Below are 20,436 nucleotides of genomic sequence, written 5' to 3' on the forward strand. Positions count from 1 at the left end.
TTACATTCTTCTACTCCGCAGCCTTGAATTTTGCAGAAATTGCAGAATTTGGGGAGCTTTTCATAAATAATGGGCCGGCGAAATTCACCATGAACACCAATCCATACATGGGTTGGCAGTTTCTTCCACAAGTCACACACTCGCGCCGCACTCGTTCGAGTCATCAAAGTTCAAGATGAGGTGGGGGGCTAGGCAAAAATCGCCCCCAAGGGGGAGAGAAAGAGGAGAGAGAGAGAGAGAGAGTGTGTGTGTGTGTGTAGAGGATAGTTCCTATGTGATATTTTTTTCTCTTCTGTTTCTTTATTTGAGAAAGTTGTATTAGGCTTTTAGGGTGTTATTTGGGATTGAATGATTAAGACATCTCCACAATGTATTCGTCACAATTTAGTAAAGCTATTCTTCTCCTTCGTCAGTGGACATAGGATACAAGCCGAACCACATATATATTTGTGTTCGTGTGTTCTCGATATTTTTCGTGCTTTTGTGTGATTGATATTAGCTTATCCTGGAGAGTTTGTCATAACAAATTAGTACCAAAGCCCTCAGCTATCGATCAGACGAGAAGATGATGACAACCACTACGAAATGGGATATCGAGAAGTTTGACGGTAACATTAGTTTCAGCCTTTGGCAAGTTAGGATGATTGTCGTGTTGACACAGAGGGGATTGAAGAAGGCTTTGTTCGGGAAGTCGAAGAAACCGACTACAATGACGGAGAAAGAATGAGATGAGTTGGATGATAAAGCTCTTACAATGATCCAGTTATGTTTGACAAACGAAGTTTTGCTAGAATTTCTCACGGAGAAGACAGCCGTTGATTTGTGGTTTAAATTAGAGGATTTGTATTTGACGAAATCGCTCACTAATCACCTCCTCTTAACGTAGCGTTTGTACACACTTTGGATGTCAGAAGGTTCATCCATCAAATCTCATACTGGTGAATTCAATTATGTGATTACATATTTGAGTAAGATTGATGTTAAGATCGATAATGAAGATCAAACCATATTGTTATTATGTTCTTTGTCGTCTTTCTACAAGCACTTCAAGGATACTATGATTTACGGTCAAGATTCGATTGGCATCAATGACGTCAAAGAGAACTTATTGAATAAGAAGATCAACAAAGAGTTAACCACAAGCGAAAGTGGCTNTAGAGGTAACAGCCTAACAGGTATAAGTCGAAGCATATGAATCTGACATGCAGATATTGTAAGAAGAAAGAGCACATCAAAATTGATTGTTATAGATTGAAGAGCAAGAATAAATAAGAAGAGTATGAAGAAAAATCAAAGGAGAACTCTGTTGAAGTTGATATTGCTGAAGATGTGATTTTGTTGGCTACAGATGATAAAAATAGGAGCATGGATGATTGGATTTTGGATTCAAGTTGTTTCTATCACATGTGTTCTAATCGGAACTGGTTCACCACTTATGAAGCTATTGATGGTGGAGTTGTTCTTATGGGGAATAATGTCTCATGCAAGACTGTTGAGAAAAGCACAATTCGGATTAAGATGCATGATAGAGTCATCAGGACTTTGACCGATGTTAGGCATGTTCTAGATTTGAGGAAGAATCCCATCTCTTTGGGCACTCTTGATAGACTTGGGTGCAATTTTTCAGGTAAAGGTGGAGTTCTTAGAGTTACAAAAGACTCTTGTGGTTATGAAAGGAAAGAAGATCAGCATGTTGTATGTTTTACAAGGTCCTACCATCGCCGGTTCGGCTATAGTTGCATCATCAATATTAGGGGCTGATACTACTAGATTATAGCATGAGACTCCGTCATATAAGTGAGTGTGGTTGGCCGAATTGAGTAAAAATGGTCTTTTATGTGGACAGAGTACAAAAAAATTAGGATTCTGCAAGCATTACATATTCGGGAAGCAGAAAAAATTAGGTTCAGTACAGCAATGCATCAGACTAAAGGTACTTTGGATTATATCCATTCAGATCTTTGAGGACTTTCTCAAGTTGCCTCGAAGGGTAGTAGTTCAAGATATTTATTGACATTCATTGATGACTACTTGAGGAAGGTTTGAGTCTATGTTTTGAGACATAACTATGAGGTATTGTGACTTTCAAGCAGTGGAAGTCTTTGATTGAGAAGCAGACTGGGAGGCTAATTAAGACGCTTAGAACTGATAATGGCCTCAAATTTTATGGAGGAGAATTTAATAAGTTCTGCAAGGAGGGAATCGTTAAACATCATACAGTCCCTCGCACACTGCAAAAGAATAAAGTGGCAAAACGTATGAATAGAACCCTTTTGGAGAAAGCTCGTTGTATGTTGTTCAATGCAGGTTTAAGCAAGGATTACAGGGCAGAAATGATGAATGCGGCTTGTTACTTAGTGAATCGATCATCATCTACTGTTGTTGGTTGTAAAACTTTAGAGGAGGATTAATCCAGTAAGCCTGCGGATTATTCTAATCTTAGAATATTTAGTTGTCTTGCATATGCACATGTTAGTCAAGGGAAACTTGAGCCTCAAGCAAAGAAGTGCATATTCCTAGGTTATGCATCAGGTGTTAAGGGTTTTAGGTTATAGTGCCATGATCCAAAGTCTCCTAAGATTATTATCAGCTGTAATGTCACTTTCGATGAATCTGCTATGTTCCACCAAAAACAGTCACCAGTTTCAGTTGACAATAAGGCGCGCATTACAGGACATAATGTGGAGTTAGAAATTCGTGATTCAGCTCTTCAGCAAGATAAAACTACGGGAGTTCAGTAACCATATCCCGTTCAAGTATATGAAGCACCTCAGCGACTGCAGGAAGAGCAAGAATACACTATTGCCTACGATCGGTCTAGACGAGATATTCAACCACCGCAAAGATATAGTAGCTTATGCATTATCGGTTAACAATCTTATGCCCTTTAGCTATTCAGGAGCTACTTCAGATGATGACTTCGCTAAGCGTTACGGTCGTCGTGCGGATAGTTCATTCGATTTGTTTAGGATGCCTCTTTCAGTTGGCAAGTTCAAGCCGGGCTTGAACTTTATGGATATGTGTCACACCTGATGCCCTGCGGGGCTATTAGAGAAGGTGGAGTAAATTAGCTTTTGTAAGTGAGGATTGCTTGATGCATTTGAGTCAAGATGGAGATTTGTTGTGTTTTGACTCAAATACTCAATCTAATATTTTTGGCAAAGGCTACAGTCAATATGAGTCTTTTATTCTGTGCGAGTGTAGAATAATTATGTGAATTGAAATTCCTATTTTGACAAGGATAAACAATTGATATTCCTACTTAGACTCTTATTAGCTTTAGAACATGTGGAGTTCTATTCTAACTAAAACTCATATTCCGTGAACAGCAAGGAGTTGGGATCTCCAAAGCTATATATATACAGTCTTTTAAGCTAATTACGATCATCAATCTATAAAGCACCAATCAAGAAGAGAGCTCTTTTGTGAAGCCTATTTGATTTTTTTTCTCTTTTGTTCCTTTATTTGAGAGAGTTGTTGATGTGAAACAATGTGAATGCAGGTGCAAGATCAGCGACAACAATGCTTCACCAAATCAGCGATCAATCTAAGCAGGAAGTTCAAGAGTAAAATAAAGCGAACGATGGTTTTTAAGCAAAAGTTGCAATGTATTAAGTTTGAACCTTTGTAAAATTATTTCGATAATTAATGTAATGATTTGTTCTCTTAATACAGTTCAATTTGTAATATTTAGATAAGCAGAAACACTCAGCAACAGAATCACTCGCTCACTATTCAAACTGAATACAGCATAATCGCAATTGATACTAAGATTGATAATAACATACACGCAATAGCAATTCCGAAAGTACTTGAGCGTAAGAAAATTAAACCTTCGTCGGGTTAGACTGGTTCGACGGGAGGATCCTCTGAAGGTGGTGTAATAACTCCGAATCTGAGTGGCGGGAGTTCTCCTCCGAGAGCTACGTAATTAGGATGAAGCGGCGTGACTGGATGAAAATGTCGGTGCCAAGAACTAATTCCCAAACGGCTCTCCACACTATCTACAATCTGATGAGTCACGCGTTCGACGTATTCAGGAACACTCTCGAACGCCCGGTAATCGAACCACGGGGAAAGCTGCAAATCAACAACACCAGTCTCTGGATCAAGCACGAGATCGTTGTCTTCAGCATCAGGATCAGCCATACACCAGCGGACTGCGAAATCTAAATTCGGAACAATGCAGATTGGATCTGGTCAGGGCCTGGTCCAACTGAACCAGATCGAGTCTGAACCTAAATAAATCAAACCCAAGTATGAAGGCCGGATCTGTTCAAAGCCCTAGACCCGATATTCTGCCCGACTTCGATCTGAGGGAAAGCGAGCGACGTCTGCTCACGAGCGAAGAGCGACAGCGGCCTTCGGTGGCTGAGGAAGAAACACGCCGGCGATCTTCGTCGAGTAGGGCGACAACGGGCGGATTTGGGATGCAGTAGAGGACGGGCGCTGTCGGAGGTAGAGAGGGTGAGGAAGCTCGACTGTGATTGTCGAGCACGTGGAGCTGGGGCCGTCGATTGGGGTTCGGCGGCTCGCGTGGAGAGGCCAAGCGGCGGTGGGCTGCTCGTATGCGTGGTTATATATGCCGCGAGGGGTTTCAGGTGTGGTGCGGTGTTCAGGAGTGACGACGGGCGGCGGCTGCTTGAACAGAAGAAGGAATAGGGGAGCGATCTTAGGGTTTCACACCCACGTTTCACACGTTCAAACACAGGTAATCGTAACTAAATTTCAAATAATCTTTATTTTTTTTAATTCTGATTACAATAAGGTTTATATAAAGAATATTACAGAATTTGAAAGCTCAATCAAATCTCTCTCAACCTCATCCAATAACAAACTAAATAACTAACAACAATTCTAATCTGAAATCAACTACTAACTGAAAAATAACTAAAAAATCTAAATATCAGAATCATATCCCTGCGATCTGATGCACGGCTGAAATACGACGTCTCCTATGCTGATAAACACGGCGAAAATCCCGTGCACGTGCCTAGATGTCCTCATCAGTTGTATTAGGCTTTTAGGGTATTATTTAGGATTGAGTGATCGAAAGATCTTTACATTATATTTGTTACAAGCCGAACCAAATATATCTTTGTGTTTGTGTGTTCTCGATATTTTTTGTGCTTTCGTGTGATTAATATTAGCTTATCCTGGGGATTTTATCATAACAATAATTGTATTGCTTGTCCATAAGATCTACTCAAGAAAAGGATAAATTTCACACTACCATGAACTTCAGGGAGTTTAGCACAAACTATCATAAACTTATTTTGATAGAAAAAAAAACTACCATGAATTTTTAAAACTACAGAAAATCCATGAACTACATGAAAACGTTGCTAATTGAGTGAACATTTGGGATGAAGTATAAACTACACTTATTTATGTATTAGCATCCCACAAAGTTCATGAACATGTCCCATATGAAGCACTTGACAAACTTACCCAAGTCAACTATGGTAGTTTAGTGAGGAAGTTCATGATAGTTTCATGGTAGTTTTTGTAAAAGAAAAGGCCCAAACATCATGTTAGTTTTGTGAAATTTAACCAAAAAAAAAACATAATTACTCTAAACGTCTGGTGGATGTCAAAAATAGAAGGCAAATATCTAGTTTCAACTTATGTAACACCATAAGCATGTGCCTGTTTCCATTTTACAAATAAATTGAATTTTGTCAAAACATATTTATTGACATTAAATTGCAGAACATGTTCAGCATAACGAGTAAGATCAGTTAAGTTTTGAACCTATATTTCCTTTATAACTGCTTCCTGATGAACTCCTTTGAGTGAGCTGTCACTTTATCAGACTTGTTGCACACTATCAGAATGGGTATCTTCTTCTCTACTACACTTGCTTTTGTCAGTGTATTGTAGAGATACCTACAATGAGAAGAAACAATGTTTTAGGAAAATAGGGTGACAATATTATAAGGTGGTCGAAAAAGATAATGCGGTAAGTGATTACTCAACAGCTGCTCAATAATCTATACTACTTATGAAAGAGAATATCCATGTTAAAACTTTTGATTTTCTTTTTTGCCCTCTCAAATTTTGATAATTTACAATTAAACCATTACTTTTAATTAATTTTAACTAATTATCTATAACATCTTATTAATTAGGACCTCCTTACTTTCCCACATATTGAGGCATTAATTAAAATATAATTAATATAAATACCTTTAAAATGATTAAAAATTTTATAAAATATGTTATAATTTATTATAGATAATTATTTATTATAATAAAATCGTATAAAACTATTAGTGTAATAAATTATTTTGTAAAACAACTATACGTAATTTATTAAATAATATATTATTAAATTGTTAAATGTCTATTTATAAATTATAGTACATTGTCAAATATTCTTAAAAATTACACCATTCACTACTTATAAATATGTTATTAAATTGTTAGATGCCTATTTATAAATTATAATAAACTAATAAAATTATTATAAATAAAATAACACACTATTAAGTATTCTTAAAAAGTATATTATCATTCAATAAGTAATACAATAAAATTGTATAAATATTTTATAGTAAAATAATATAATTATTTTAGTATTATAACTTAACTAAGAATTACACTATTATTTAATACATTATAGTGAATAATAGTACTATAAGTATACTATATATAAATATTATAAATAATAATAGTTATAAATAGCATGTAATTTATTATACTTATTCTAAAATACAAATAAAAATATTATATTATATATTATAGTATTAAATAATTAGTTAATTTGTTATAAGTATTTCACTATATTATGATTAAATTTTAATAATTATCCAAGATGTAAAAATTACTCATATAATTCTTTATACACAACTTTATTTATTAATGTAAACATTTATTAATTATTAAATTTAATAATTTATATTGTTACAAAAGTCACTTCATAATTTTGCACTCAAAAAAAGAAATGAAGATAAACAATAGTATGCCTACGTGCAAAGCACGTGCATTATACTAGTTTGGTAAGAAACCTAAAACATCCACAACAAAAATAAAGGCCAGCTGCTTGTGGTAATAGCCATCAATCTTCGGCCAACGTTGAGAATGACCAGGAACATCAACCACATAGGCAGGTTTTCCTTTGCCCTTCAGTGCAATTATGATATTTAATTCGGAAGTGAATATAAACACTGTAAGCATTGTGTTAAATTATTTTACACATGATAATATCATTTCATTTAGTAAATATATGATATTTAAAATCTATTTATAACTAAGCAGTTCTTTAGCATGCACCATTTACCTTATCAGCATCAGAATGCAGAACAAAGCTATCGTCATTCGCTTCCATTTACGTAACAGTGCCTTGATGAGAGGAGCCATCGCGAAGATATCAGATAAAAATTGACATACATAAGTTATTGTCAGATTGAGAATCACAAACATATAGAGAGATAAAAGCATAAACAATTACATATCATTGTAATGAGATTATAGCGCCACTTTACGCATTTCAAAATCAGTATCAGAACATAGTACAACATCAACATATCATTTAAACAATGCATTGGTATCACATGAAGCTTAATTGAAATTCACAAAATAAGGGGGTAAAAGAGAACATCAGCGGTGACTCAATTAACCTGGCAATAGGAACAACACAATTTATCATATTGCAAGAAACCCATCCGTCAAAATATAATACAGCATTAACGATATCATACAAGGAATGCATTGGTATCACATGGAGCTGCACTACTTTGCTTGAAAATAATAAAAAAGGGGATAAAAGAGAAATCAGTGGCGACTAAGTTAACTTGGAAATAGGAAAAGCATAATTTATCATATTGCAAGAAACCCATCTGTCTTATTTCGGTAAGGGAATTCTTAGAGCTTCCAAGAGAGAGACAGAAGTAAAAAAAAAAAGTATGCTAATTTTGGCCTCAAAATAGTTTCAAGCTTGTTCTAGGTTCTCTTCCTCAAACTATACATGTGTTCCTCATACCCGACATAGCCAAAGAATTTAGTACAAATCCTTGAAGATCGCCAGAACACCACAAACCCATCAATATGAACCCCAATATTAGGCTGTGGGCTTGCAGCACAAAACTGCTGGGAAATTTACAATACCACTACTAATTTGGACTACTTAAGACAGATCTGAGGAGATCCTCAATTTTTGCGTGGGGGCGGTCCACTTCCATTATTTGGATTTCCCAGATAGATTATTTGGATTCATTATTTGGACTTAGGATAAAACCACTGTAGACAGTAAGTCAAAGGATGCATATCATATCCAGCCTAGTTTCACATGAGTGACCAAAATCACATTTTAGAACATGGGTGGTATTTGAGTACTTAGTACAATAAGAATCCTATGCTTTCATGTTTGATATGATCTATTTATTGATTTTCCAGTTAGGCTTTGCAGATGTATACTTAGTGATACTGATAAGTGGTAATCGTATCATTGAATAGCTCTCAGATCAGCTAAGCATCAAGCCGAACCAAAAAGGGAAAAGAATTGTTGGAGAATATGCATGTTTTCCCTATCGCGAATTGCTTTACCTTCAGTATCATCTTTCAATCCCACGAGTGCTGCACCATGTTTTAACTTCCTCTTTCATATTAAGGGTCATTGCTCGTGCACCTTACTTTCCTAAGATACTCTTCAGAGAAAAGTGATATGGATACTGCAGTATCCACATCCAGATATTTTGAAAAGCATATCAATACACATTCATAGCCATATCGTGTACAAACGTTATTCAGGGGAGTATAGTTTATGGAATCTTCAATGACTTTCAGCTCTTTTACCTTTCCATATGCTAGCATAACCACTCCTTTAGTAAGAAAAATATATCATTGTCTTCTACAAGTAGAAATCTATTAGTTTCAAGTTCTCAGCACTGGCCCATTAATGTGTTTAAGTGGAAGTTTTCACCACCAACCAATAATGTGCAACTGTACTGTCATGAGCCTAAGAATGTTGATGTTCCATCACTAATCACTATCAGTAGTCAAATTTAATAGTTTCGAGAAGCTATTGTAATACCTGGTAGAAAAGAGTAGTTTTTCCACTGCCGCTCAAACCCGCAAGAACTATTGTGTTAGACTTTCTGCGCCTAAGGAAACTCACCATGATCACAAACAAGTAAATCAAATTAAAGAACCATCTGACAAGCAGAATGAGATTTAATGAACATATATGAAGATATTTCACAAATGTCCCCATACGCATGCTTAAAATTGGACATGGTGTAAATCAGCAAATGTAAAGAAAAAAAGGATTGAAGTAAAATTGTCGAAAGTACAGAACAAATTCAAGCTCACCTATAATCTACCTTTTTTCTTCCTTTCACTGGTTTCGCCGTATCAAAACAAGTATACTGAACTTTAAGAAGCTGCAGAAAATTGCTGTGTCATTTACCATGCAGCTAGTACTGCAGCAAAAGCTGCAGGTCCAACGTACTTGAAGGATGCACTTCCAGCTGAGTTTGAAGCTCATCATTTGATTCGATATTGAAGAATAGTTTAAACAATGTTCACAGTTTATGAGGGTTTAGCCTTTTTTTTGCCTTTCTCGTTGTTATGATGTGGCATTCATATAAATGGAGACGCAATTATTAGAACAAATTGCTTCAGTTTGCAGTAACCAATACAACAACTTGATTTTTATAAACCTTGAGCACCATAACTGTTGAACCCCGTAAATTTGAAAATATTATGAAAAATATAATTAAATGATTTTTATGATGATTGGTACTATTCTGAGATGAATGAGTATGTTTGAAATCGATTTGAGATCGAGTACGTACATATGAGTGTAAATATACAAGTGTAAACATGTATATAAGAAGAACCCGCCAGCTGAAAATTGTGCAAGGTCGGTCGAATGATGCCTAGTGATCGGTCGACCGATGGTCTCTTGTCGGTCGACTGATGCCTAGTGATCAGTCGACAAATAGATGCCCAGAATTCGGGTTTCAGGTTGGGTCAGTTTTGAGCCCGTTTGATCACACACCTATATATATATTCTAAACCCGACTTTTCTCCTCTTTTCTTCTGTATTTCCCACGTTGATCAGCAGTCACACCCCTTGAGTTATCTCTTGTGAATTTGTAGAACTTTGAGGAGCAAAAACCTAGAGATCGAGATCGTGGGCTTTTGGTGGAGGATTGTGTCTCTCGCGTGTTTGGAGTTTCAGCACGAATTTTGAGGCGAATTTCATCTCCTCCAAACCTATCCCTTGTTTTTCTTGATTTTATTGAATTTATAAAACCTATTTTATGAGTAAAGATCACACCTTTGACTTGTATGATATAAAGATTTGAAATTTCTGATTTAAAATGGTATGAAGATGGTTTCTTTAATTAGGGTTCATGATCTGAAGTTGATTTAATATGAGTTTTTGCTGATTTAAATATGTTTTTATGATGAAATTACAAATATAATCATGTTAGGGATTCTAGTTTTCCTTCAAATTTGATAATTGTGTTTTTCCATGTAGCAAAGTAAACCCTAAATACCATAAATAAGATTTAACATATGAGTTTTATTAGAGAAATTTTGATTTTTAATGAATTTATGAGAATATTTAACTTTACTCAGAAATCTGGAAAAATTGTTCTGGTCGATCGACTGATCAAAGCAATAAGTCGACCGATTGGCCCCAGTCGGTCGACCGACGTAGGCTTTCGGTCTACCGATCTTCGGGTTTCAGGTTGGGTCAGTTTTGAGCCCGTTTGATCACACACCTATATATATATTCTAAACCCGACTTTTCTCCTCTTTTCTTCTGTATTTCCCACGTTGATCAGCAGTCACACCCCTTGAGTTATCTCTTGTGAATTTGTAGAACTTTGAGGAGCAAAAACCTAGAGATCGAGATCGTGGGCTTTTGGTGGAGGATTGTGTCTCTCGCGTGTTTGGAGTTTCAGCACGAATTTTGAGGCGAATTTCATCTCCTCCAAACCTATCCCTTGTTTTTCTTGATTTTATTGAATTTATAAAACCTATTTTATGAGTAAAGATCACACCTTTGACTTGTATGATATAAAGATTTGAAATTTCTGATTTAAAATGGTATGAAGATGGTTTCTTTAATTAGGGTTCATGATCTGAAGTTGATTTAATATGAGTTTTTGCTGATTTAAATATGTTTTTATGATGAAATTACAAATATAATCATGTTAGGGATTCTAGTTTTCCTTCAAATTTGATAATTGTGTTTTTCCATGTAGCAAAGTAAACCCTAAATACCATAAATAAGATTTAACATATGAGTTTTATTAGAGAAATTTTGATTTTTAATGAATTTATGAGAATATTTAACTTTACTCAGAAATCTGGAAAAATTGTTCTGGTCGATCGACTGATCAAAGCAATAAGTCGACCGATTGGCCCCAGTCGGTCGACCGACGTAGGCTTTCGGTCTACCGATCAAGGCTGCTTGTGCATGTTTTGAGCATACCATCAGTCGACCGATGGGACATGATCGGTCGACCGGTCTTGTGCCGTTTGGTTCATATTGTTTCTTTTCTACGTGCGTTTGATCGCACGTACGAAGTACGAGTCGTACGTCGATACACGTGCGTTGTTTATGAGAGAGCACGTATTGGATTTTGAGCATGCACGAGCTTTTGAGGTGCATAATTTAATCTTTGAGTTTGTCATGATAGAGAGAAATATTTATTTCATATTACGATAGTTTTGGATGCTCGAGTGGGGTTAGTTGGTACACCGCAATGAGACTGCGGATTGACTACACTTAGAGTGGGTTAGTTGGTATACTACAATTAGATCGCAGTAGACTACACTCTGTTACGCATCATTGTGTTCCGGATTAGGCTGATATGTTTATAATCCGCAGAGCGAGCGAGTTCCGGTTGTGAGTCGCATGAGATTGCGCTGAACCACAGGATGTTGTGAGTGCCGAGAGTCTATATTTTTTTTATTTGTATTGAGTTCCAGATTAGGCTGATATGCCTATACTCCGCAGGGTGTTCGAGTAAAGTAGTGAATCGAAAAATATTACGATGAGCCACAGGATATGTGAGCGTCTATACTCCACACCGTTCTTTTTATAGAGGAATCATAGAATTGTATTTTTTTTCCCATGATATCTACCCCGAGCGTAGGGTATAAGACTGAGGTTGTTATACACGACGTATACTATACGAGTTTTTTTTACCGGGTTTTGATCCTTGTTATTGTGCCATTTACTCAAGGGTAGTGTGAGGTATTTTAACATGATTTGATTTGGATGAGGATTGGTAGTGTATTGCTTTTATTAATTATTGTATGTATAGAATCTTTGAGTTAGAATTTAGCGATTCACAATTTGAGATACATGAGTATATACATGAGAGTTTTCTTGTTTGGATTATTTCGCTCGACGTACTCATTCTCGTGTTGTGGATTTTTAAATCTTAATTCCTCTTAGTTCAAGATAGATGATTTATATATCTATATGTACTAACTTGTATTTTTTGTACTCCTAACCCCTTCCCCCTGAGGGTGGTGGAGAAGTTCTCGCTAGCGCTTTGACACTCGTTATTTTTCCTCTTTTCAGGCAGCGAGTCAGGCGTCCGGGGAGCCCAGGTTGACGGAGATGCAGTTTAGTTTACCGTCATTTATTTACTAGATATTTAGCGTTCCACAATTGATACTTATGATATTAATTTTCTTTTAGAAATGTATTTCATATTGAAGCCTGAGTGTCTTAGTACTGTATTCAGTTGACTCTTGTGTTAGAGATTTATTACTCTTATTTCAGACTTATCAGATGTAATACTTATCTTCTGTTGGAACATGATTACATTTATTGTTGGCTATCTTCTCTCTATATTATGTTCCTTGTATTATTACCTTTATTCTATCTGCTTGTATCCGTACTTCTTTTCATTTGATTCCACTAGAGAGATATTATTATGATGGTAAAACATGTTATTGCATAGTATTTGGTGCATGGCAGGTTTGACATCCTTGGAGTCACCTTGGACTGCAGCCTTGTGTGAAACCAGAGACGTCACAATAACTAGTCAAACAATAGTACAGCATCATCATCATGTATAGGCTTTAATAATAGTTAATTATAGTAATGCTAAAATATGTGTCATGAATTTGCAGCTTGACTGGTTTTGCTTGAGTAAGAGCATATAACTCAGTAAATCATAAGATGTAATGCTCTTATTAGTTCAGTAAGCGGTGGCTTGGACTAAAAGTCAGCTTAAAGGGCTGTCTCTATAGTATTCAGATGTCAATTAGTTAAATTAGAATCCTGGTGGACAATTAGCCCGTCTTTTATCTAAGTAATTTTGATCATTCGCAATAATTATCCTACATTACAAAGGACAAATTTAATCTTTGGGCCCGTCACTTCTCATTTCCCAAAAATACCCTAATTAAAATACAAAGGTTCCTGTCCAGAATATGTTTTGTCTTCGGAATTTGATGAGTTGGTCTTAGCCTTCATAAGACACTGTTGGTGTGTGATCAGTTTGAATCTGCCTGCTGCAACATTTAGAAGAAGAAAAAACATCATGTACTTTTTTGCACAAGTTTCTTAACTGAAAAGTTCGACGGACAAAAGAACTGTATGTCATTAGTGAGAGGAGCCCTCTCTCGACTCAAAGAAAGAACAAAGAACAAAGAAGATGCGAATTTGGATGTTGACGCACAACATGTTACGAACCCCCATATTAGTCCAAAATTCTCTATACTTCTATTGGGTGAAAAAATATATATAGTTCTTATAATTTTACTTCTAAATTCGGAGCCTTTTTCATCATAGATAGACACTGTTCCTTAATAAATCTATCTTAATATGTTTTATAACATAGCTTAACATGTACTTTGTTAGTTACATGTTTTACAAATAAATTGTTTGGTAAAAAGTCCCTACGATACTAACTGAAATCCTACCTAGTAGGATGGATAATCACTAGGTTAACATTCCATTCAATTGTGTCGGCATGATCATTAGCGCAATCACCCGATGGAGACCATAAACTATGACTCAAAATTAACCGTGTCAAGTTAATCATTGCTAATCTGTGTATCAAGCTCAACTGTGATGACCAAATTGGACGACAGAAAAAGATATGATGGCAATATATATATATATATATGAAAGCCCACTAATAACTTTCACAAGATTGCTAACATCTAAGAACCCATCGTGTTTGTGTAATCATCTATATCACAACATGCAATACTGCACATGTTGGAAGTGGTAAACTTACAAATGGTTAAAAAGACAGAAATATCAGCAACTCAAAAAACTTGAGGTTAGAGTTGTAATCGTTGACAACCTAAGTGCCTAACTTATTCTGGAATTATCAAGTACTAACACTTGCAATCAGAATTTCATCACATATAAGATCTAAACATGCAAATCATATACCCAACAGTTCAGCATAACCAACGAGCACTAAACATTATAAACAGGAACAGCTGAAGGGAAGGCAATAAGGACAATCTCTTAAAGATGTAAGTATTGATGTCAGGGATACTAAGCAGATCTAAAACATATCCTGCCAATTAGAATGCATACAATTGTCAAATATTCACACTGATTCCAGAAGAAAATTAACTTCAAGCTAATGCTTAGCTATTCGAACTAAAATTTTAAATCAGCTAGCATAAATTTATATTCTACTTTGCTTTAGTGCGTAACTGCATTGTAATTGTTAAATTTTAAGTTCAGTCCTAAGCAGTGATACCAGTAGGACAACATGCAATTTCTACCTAAAAGATTCAAGAAACGATAATTGGATTCAGGCACTAGTCACCCACTTTAAGGTTTGAAGTCTTGTATACATGTAGCCAGAAATTTTCATTCTGAATTTTTCTCTTCACTTTTATTTCAAAATTTATATTAATTTTCATCTATTACCATTCTGAAACCTCCAGAACATTATTTTTAAAAAAAAGGGCTTTACTTCAAAATTGGTTACAAAATCGACTTAAAATATTCCTCTTATTTAACGCTGTTAATATCAAATTGAGAAGGGCTAAAATGACAACAATACCCCCTCTCTCCCCCTGAAAGATAAGGCCTTTTTTGCCTACACACCCTAATGCTACCCTATTTACACATTGACACTCCCCCCAAATCCGCTTATTTGCTAATTTACCCGAAATGATTAAGGTATAAAATTACAATGTGGGATGCAAGGCTAAATCAGTAAATATGCAGATTTTGGGGTATATCTGCAAATTTCATAGATTTGGGAAGTAAAAAGGTCAAAAAAAACTTCCGAAAATCGCTTGTAGCAGTTAAAGATTAACAAGTTCCTAGCTTATGCCAGTAGATTTTGATGATGGAACAAATTATCTGCATCAATGACCAAGTAAAATACGATCCATTAATAGAAACAAGCATCAGTAAGCAAAAAATGGTCAAGAGAGCAGACTTACACAACACAAATAGAAAAGAAGTGAGGACGACGATGGCCATAGCGGCGACGAGATCCATCGGCCGCTGATGCTGAGCCCACTGCTCCAATTCACGAAACCCTTGCTCCGCCTTCTGAACCCATTGATCCATGCCCTGCAGTGACTTCAAACAAAATCACCTGCTAATTTTGTGCCGTAATTGGAGTCCCCAGTTTTTGTGATGAATGCTAGTGAGAATTGAAGTTGAGAAAATGCCATAATTTGTCTCGAAACCCCAAGAGGGGAAAAATTTTCAAAATAAACCCATTTAGAAATTTATTTTTAAAAAACGACACCTTTTAAAAATATTTGTTATTTTCTACCCAGTTTCAGACCGGTGGCTAAACTAGGTCGAAAGTGGCAAAAAAATCAAAAACTTCACGGGATTTTAAATCCCCTAGAGTTTAAGGCTTCGTTAGCGCTAATGAGGCCTTAAACTTCACGAGATTTAAAATCCCGCGAAGTTTTTATTTTTTTTTTATTTTTTTTGTCACTTCAGACCTAATTTTAGCAATGTAGCTGAAACTGGGTCGAAAATGACAAATATTTTTAAAATGGGTCATTTTTTAAAAATAAGTTTCTAAATGGGTCTATTTTAAAAATTTGTCCCCATAGGGGAGAGAGACCTTCCTTCATCTCCAAAAACCCTAGAGTGACAGATTTGCCGTCAGCTTGGGCCCTTTGCGGCGTTGTAATTAATTTTATTAAAAAAACGACCGGTTAGTAGAGGTAGAAACAAATTGAATTAAATATCACCATATTCAAATTCGATTGATATTTAGATTTTCAAATTTAAATCGATGTTCAAGCTTCGGAGGAGATAGAGGATGGAACCTTTTTGGTCGGGGACCGTAGCGACCCATCGAATGAGAGAACGAAGCGAGAAAGAAATGGCTGAGAGTCGCCGGTATTTGGAGATTTTGGAAAAGAAACACGACAGATTAGAAAGCCTTGCTCCGATACTAAGCACTCTAGGACTATACTATTTATTTTACATGGTCTAGAAATATTGAAATATTAATATGGGCCTATTTTATTTGCATATCTATATGGACCCGAGTTTATGTAATTACTAGTTTTTATGCACGTGCAATGAACGTGGTTATATACCATGATTAATTATTTTTTATTTATTTTCTTACTAAAATTTGTTCATCGGTTCTACTTATGATAGTTTTTGCTCATCTATGTCTCTAAACTTTAGTATTATGATTATTTATTTTCTTTAATTATTGTTTGAATAGGCTACACCAAATTTAAATTTTTATATTGACAATTGAATTAATAGAAAACAAATATAACCTAAAACATGAATTTCATGTTATTTGGACCAACATGAAACTAAGTTTGACTTGAGAAAGTATAGTGTTGCGGAAGTAAAAAAACACTTGAAAAAATAGCGTTATAAAAAAAAGACGAATAATTAAACCCCATAAGTCAAGATGACTAATTAAAAGTGGGGTAGAATGAAACTAAAGAGAATACGAACATTATTCCTAATTGTTGATAGACTTCATAAAAATCATAAACTAAAGATTAATGCTAACTCTAATACACTTTTATATGATAAAAGAATCCACATAAGCATATAAAACTACTAAAAAAAAGTTTATGAAAATCCATTCTAAAGATTCATAATTTTACAAAAAAATTAAATTATTATATAAAATATTCAGAAAACAAAGCTCTTATTCCTTCTGTTTTATTTTTTATTGAGTCAAGATCAATCATTCTCTGCCTTTATCTTTTCCTAGGCAATTTCAAAGTAGTGCCTTCGTCGTTTACATCGATTGTGACACCATGTTGTAGCTAAATTTATTGTGTCGTTATCTTTCTCTAGGCTTATTTATTTTTTGTCTTTTCATCTTACTTCACAAAGGCTCTGAATGTATTTACAATGTTCAACACAAACTTTTAGACGGACTTTGATTATTTTCAAAGAGAATAAATTGTTAGCCTTTATGTTTTGATGATGATTTACAACCACTATTATTAGTACTAATTGCTTGTTAAGTGATATTGTAAATTACAAGAATACCAGGCTCATTAGTACCTTTATTGGAGGATTGGATGGAATATGAGCTACAACGATGATATCTAAGAAGGTGGAGTCAAAGTGATGAAGTAAAGCTTTCTAAGAGTACTACATACGTGATAAGCATCATCAACATAGAAGCAAATATCAAGACTCAAGCCATGTACTTATATGTGAAGGATATTTGCTATTTTATTTTCTCTCTAGTACTTAATGTAGGCAAGTAGCTTGTTGATTACATTTGAAGCTCTTGGGATAACACACTTACACAGTTTTAATACTCGTATTTTGATATTTTTGCTAAAACAATGATTTTAACAAATACGAGGACTTTTTACAAAATTACTTTTCAAACAAGTTTGTTATTATGCTTATAAACTATTTCCAAAGTTTCACATTTTTTAGAATTTATTTACTATTTTTAAAAGACATTTGAAACTCATTTTTAAAACCTATATTGGCTGAAAAACTGTTATCGGTCGACTGATGCTTGAGATCAGTCGACTGATGAAACTCGCCAAAATCTTAAAAGGTTTCTATTTCTTATTTGGTCAACTGACCAGTCGACTGATGATCTCATCAGTCGACTAATACATGAGATCAGTCGACTGATGAAACATACCAGAATTGTCAAAAGTTTCTGTTTCTTATTTGATCGACTGATCAGTAGACTGATGACCTCAATAGTCAACTGATTATACTATCAGTCGACTGACGAGCTGAAAATTGCCTGTAACAGTCAGCTCATCAGTCGATTGATAAGCCTCCAACGGCTAGTTCTATGCAGAATCATGTTTCTCGGTTTTTTGGGGGATTTTGTTTGTTTCTTTGGGGCTTGGCTATCATCTTCACTTCTTATAAATACCCACGAACCCTATTAACTTCATCAACCAAGAAACGATTGAAAAATCTCTTGAGTTTGTGTTTCTTGTTCAAAAGAGCTTCAACTTTCATTTGTTTTCACACTTTAAAAATCTCTTGAGTTTGTGTTTCTTGTTCAAAAGAGCTTCAACTTTCATTTGTTTTCACACTTTCAAATCTCACATCCCATCAACTTTCATTTGTTTTCACACTTTCAAATCTCACATCCCAAGCTTCACTTGCAATCTCTTCCTCTTGACATAGGACTACTGTAAGAGAGAGTTTTTCTTCCATTTGTAACTGTTGTGAGCTTGATCTTGTGGAGGTCTACTATGTGGTTGTGAGAACTCGGTGGAGATCGTTGTGTAGAGAAGTTCCCGCTTCCAAACTGGGTGTGTTAGTGGATTTCTCCTCGAGAGTAGGGAGCGGAGACGTAGGTCAGAGGACCGAACCTCGTGAACATACCGCGCGTCATCAATTGGCTAACTATTTCTAACTTCTACTCTATTTTATTGTTATTGCACTTCATAATTATTTGTGGTTTGTTGGAAAATCTTTTAATTTCATATTCATTATCCATTAACCCTATTCATCCCCCCTCTAGGGCCTTTTATAAATGTTAATTTGATATATATGAAATATCTGTGTTTCTAATTTTTTACTTAAATAAGGTTAGGAATTACTTCTTTTTTCTCTATAATGAATATTTCTATTGTGCATCTAATAAGAGTTTCTACTGTGTTAAATAATGCTACCCTTTCTTTGTACGTGTCATTTTCCACGAGCATCTGAACTAAATAACTATAATTTTTGTTGTCAATTTGCTTAGATTATAGTGTTAATACTTGATTTTGATATGTTTATTTCACGAAGAAGGGATATTACTTAATCTTAATAATATGTCATTGGTGATTCTATGATATTTATTATTTAAGCACTCTTACTAACATCTGTATCCACCTTCTTGTTGTAGCCTTTGTAAATATAGAATCACGGCTTAACTCTATTGTAAATGGTAGTCATCTTTACATTATAGGTGCAATAGCATATCTTTATATTGATAAACTATTTTTAGGTTTAATTGTGTAAATTTTAGAGTAGGTCTTAAAAGATTATACCTCTTTTGAACGTTGTGATGATTGCATATATCAGTAATTTGAATGGAGATGCTTTTGTTATGGCACCTTGTTCCGAATGAGCCATGCATATTAGCTTTAAAATATAATATTTTTTCTTTGTTGTGTTATATATATAATATATATATATATATATATATTGGTTTTCTTATCATTCTCTTATTTATTTAGTATGTTGTATCTTTGGGTTAATGTATGTTATTGATGCAATTTACAATGACATACACATCTCCCCTACAAATTTGAGACAGATATAAAGTCAATTTACGTTTAGTGTCATTTAATAATAATTTTAGTAATAAAATATGTTACCTTCATATTTAAAGATCTTGAAATCTTATAGTGCTATTACATGCTTATCTTTGATTGTGAATTCAAGAATTGATCCTTTATTGGTAGTCATATCCCCAAATAAAGTTACACGCAGAGTCGTGCCACTATATAAGGACAAAAAAAGATTGATTTTAAATTTTTTACTTGCATTATTGTAATAAGTATTATGTGTATATCTTTTATCCATTATATTGATTTTTCTCCTCTTATTTGGCTTGTTATATCTCACAACATAGTTAATCAATGGCTCGCTTTAGCTTCTATTGGAATATTATTTGTATGTAATTTTATACTAAGTTTATGATTCCATTAGTAGTTGAAGAATAAAGTATAAAAATTTATAAATACTTACTAATTTTTCTTGTAGTTTCCATAGACAAAGTTGTTCAATATATTCTTCAAGGGGAACTCAGTCAGTGCTTCTTTGATAGACATGTTAAAATGTTGTTCGTACAATATCTCTTATATAAATAATAACAAACTCTCATTTAATATTGATATATTTTATGAGATGATGTATTTTAGATATAAACAGGTACGAGCAAGATGCACTCTGAAACGATGTAAAAATTAACACGAACGTTGATTTTAACTTTCAAACCATCAATGGTCAAGAGGCAATTATCGATGGTTAGCATCTGCAATTATCAA

General features: G+C 34.6%; 1 pseudogene; it reads right to left on the reverse strand.

Moving 5' to 3' along the window:
• Positions 1 to 20,220, reverse strand: part of LOC109833702 — a 26,519-nt pseudogene extending 6,299 nt beyond the window's left edge.

This window comes from Asparagus officinalis, chromosome 1 (genome assembly GCF_001876935.1).
Source record: "Asparagus officinalis chromosome 1, Aspof.V1, whole genome shotgun sequence".
Classification (NCBI taxonomy): Eukaryota; Viridiplantae; Streptophyta; class Magnoliopsida; order Asparagales; family Asparagaceae; genus Asparagus; species Asparagus officinalis.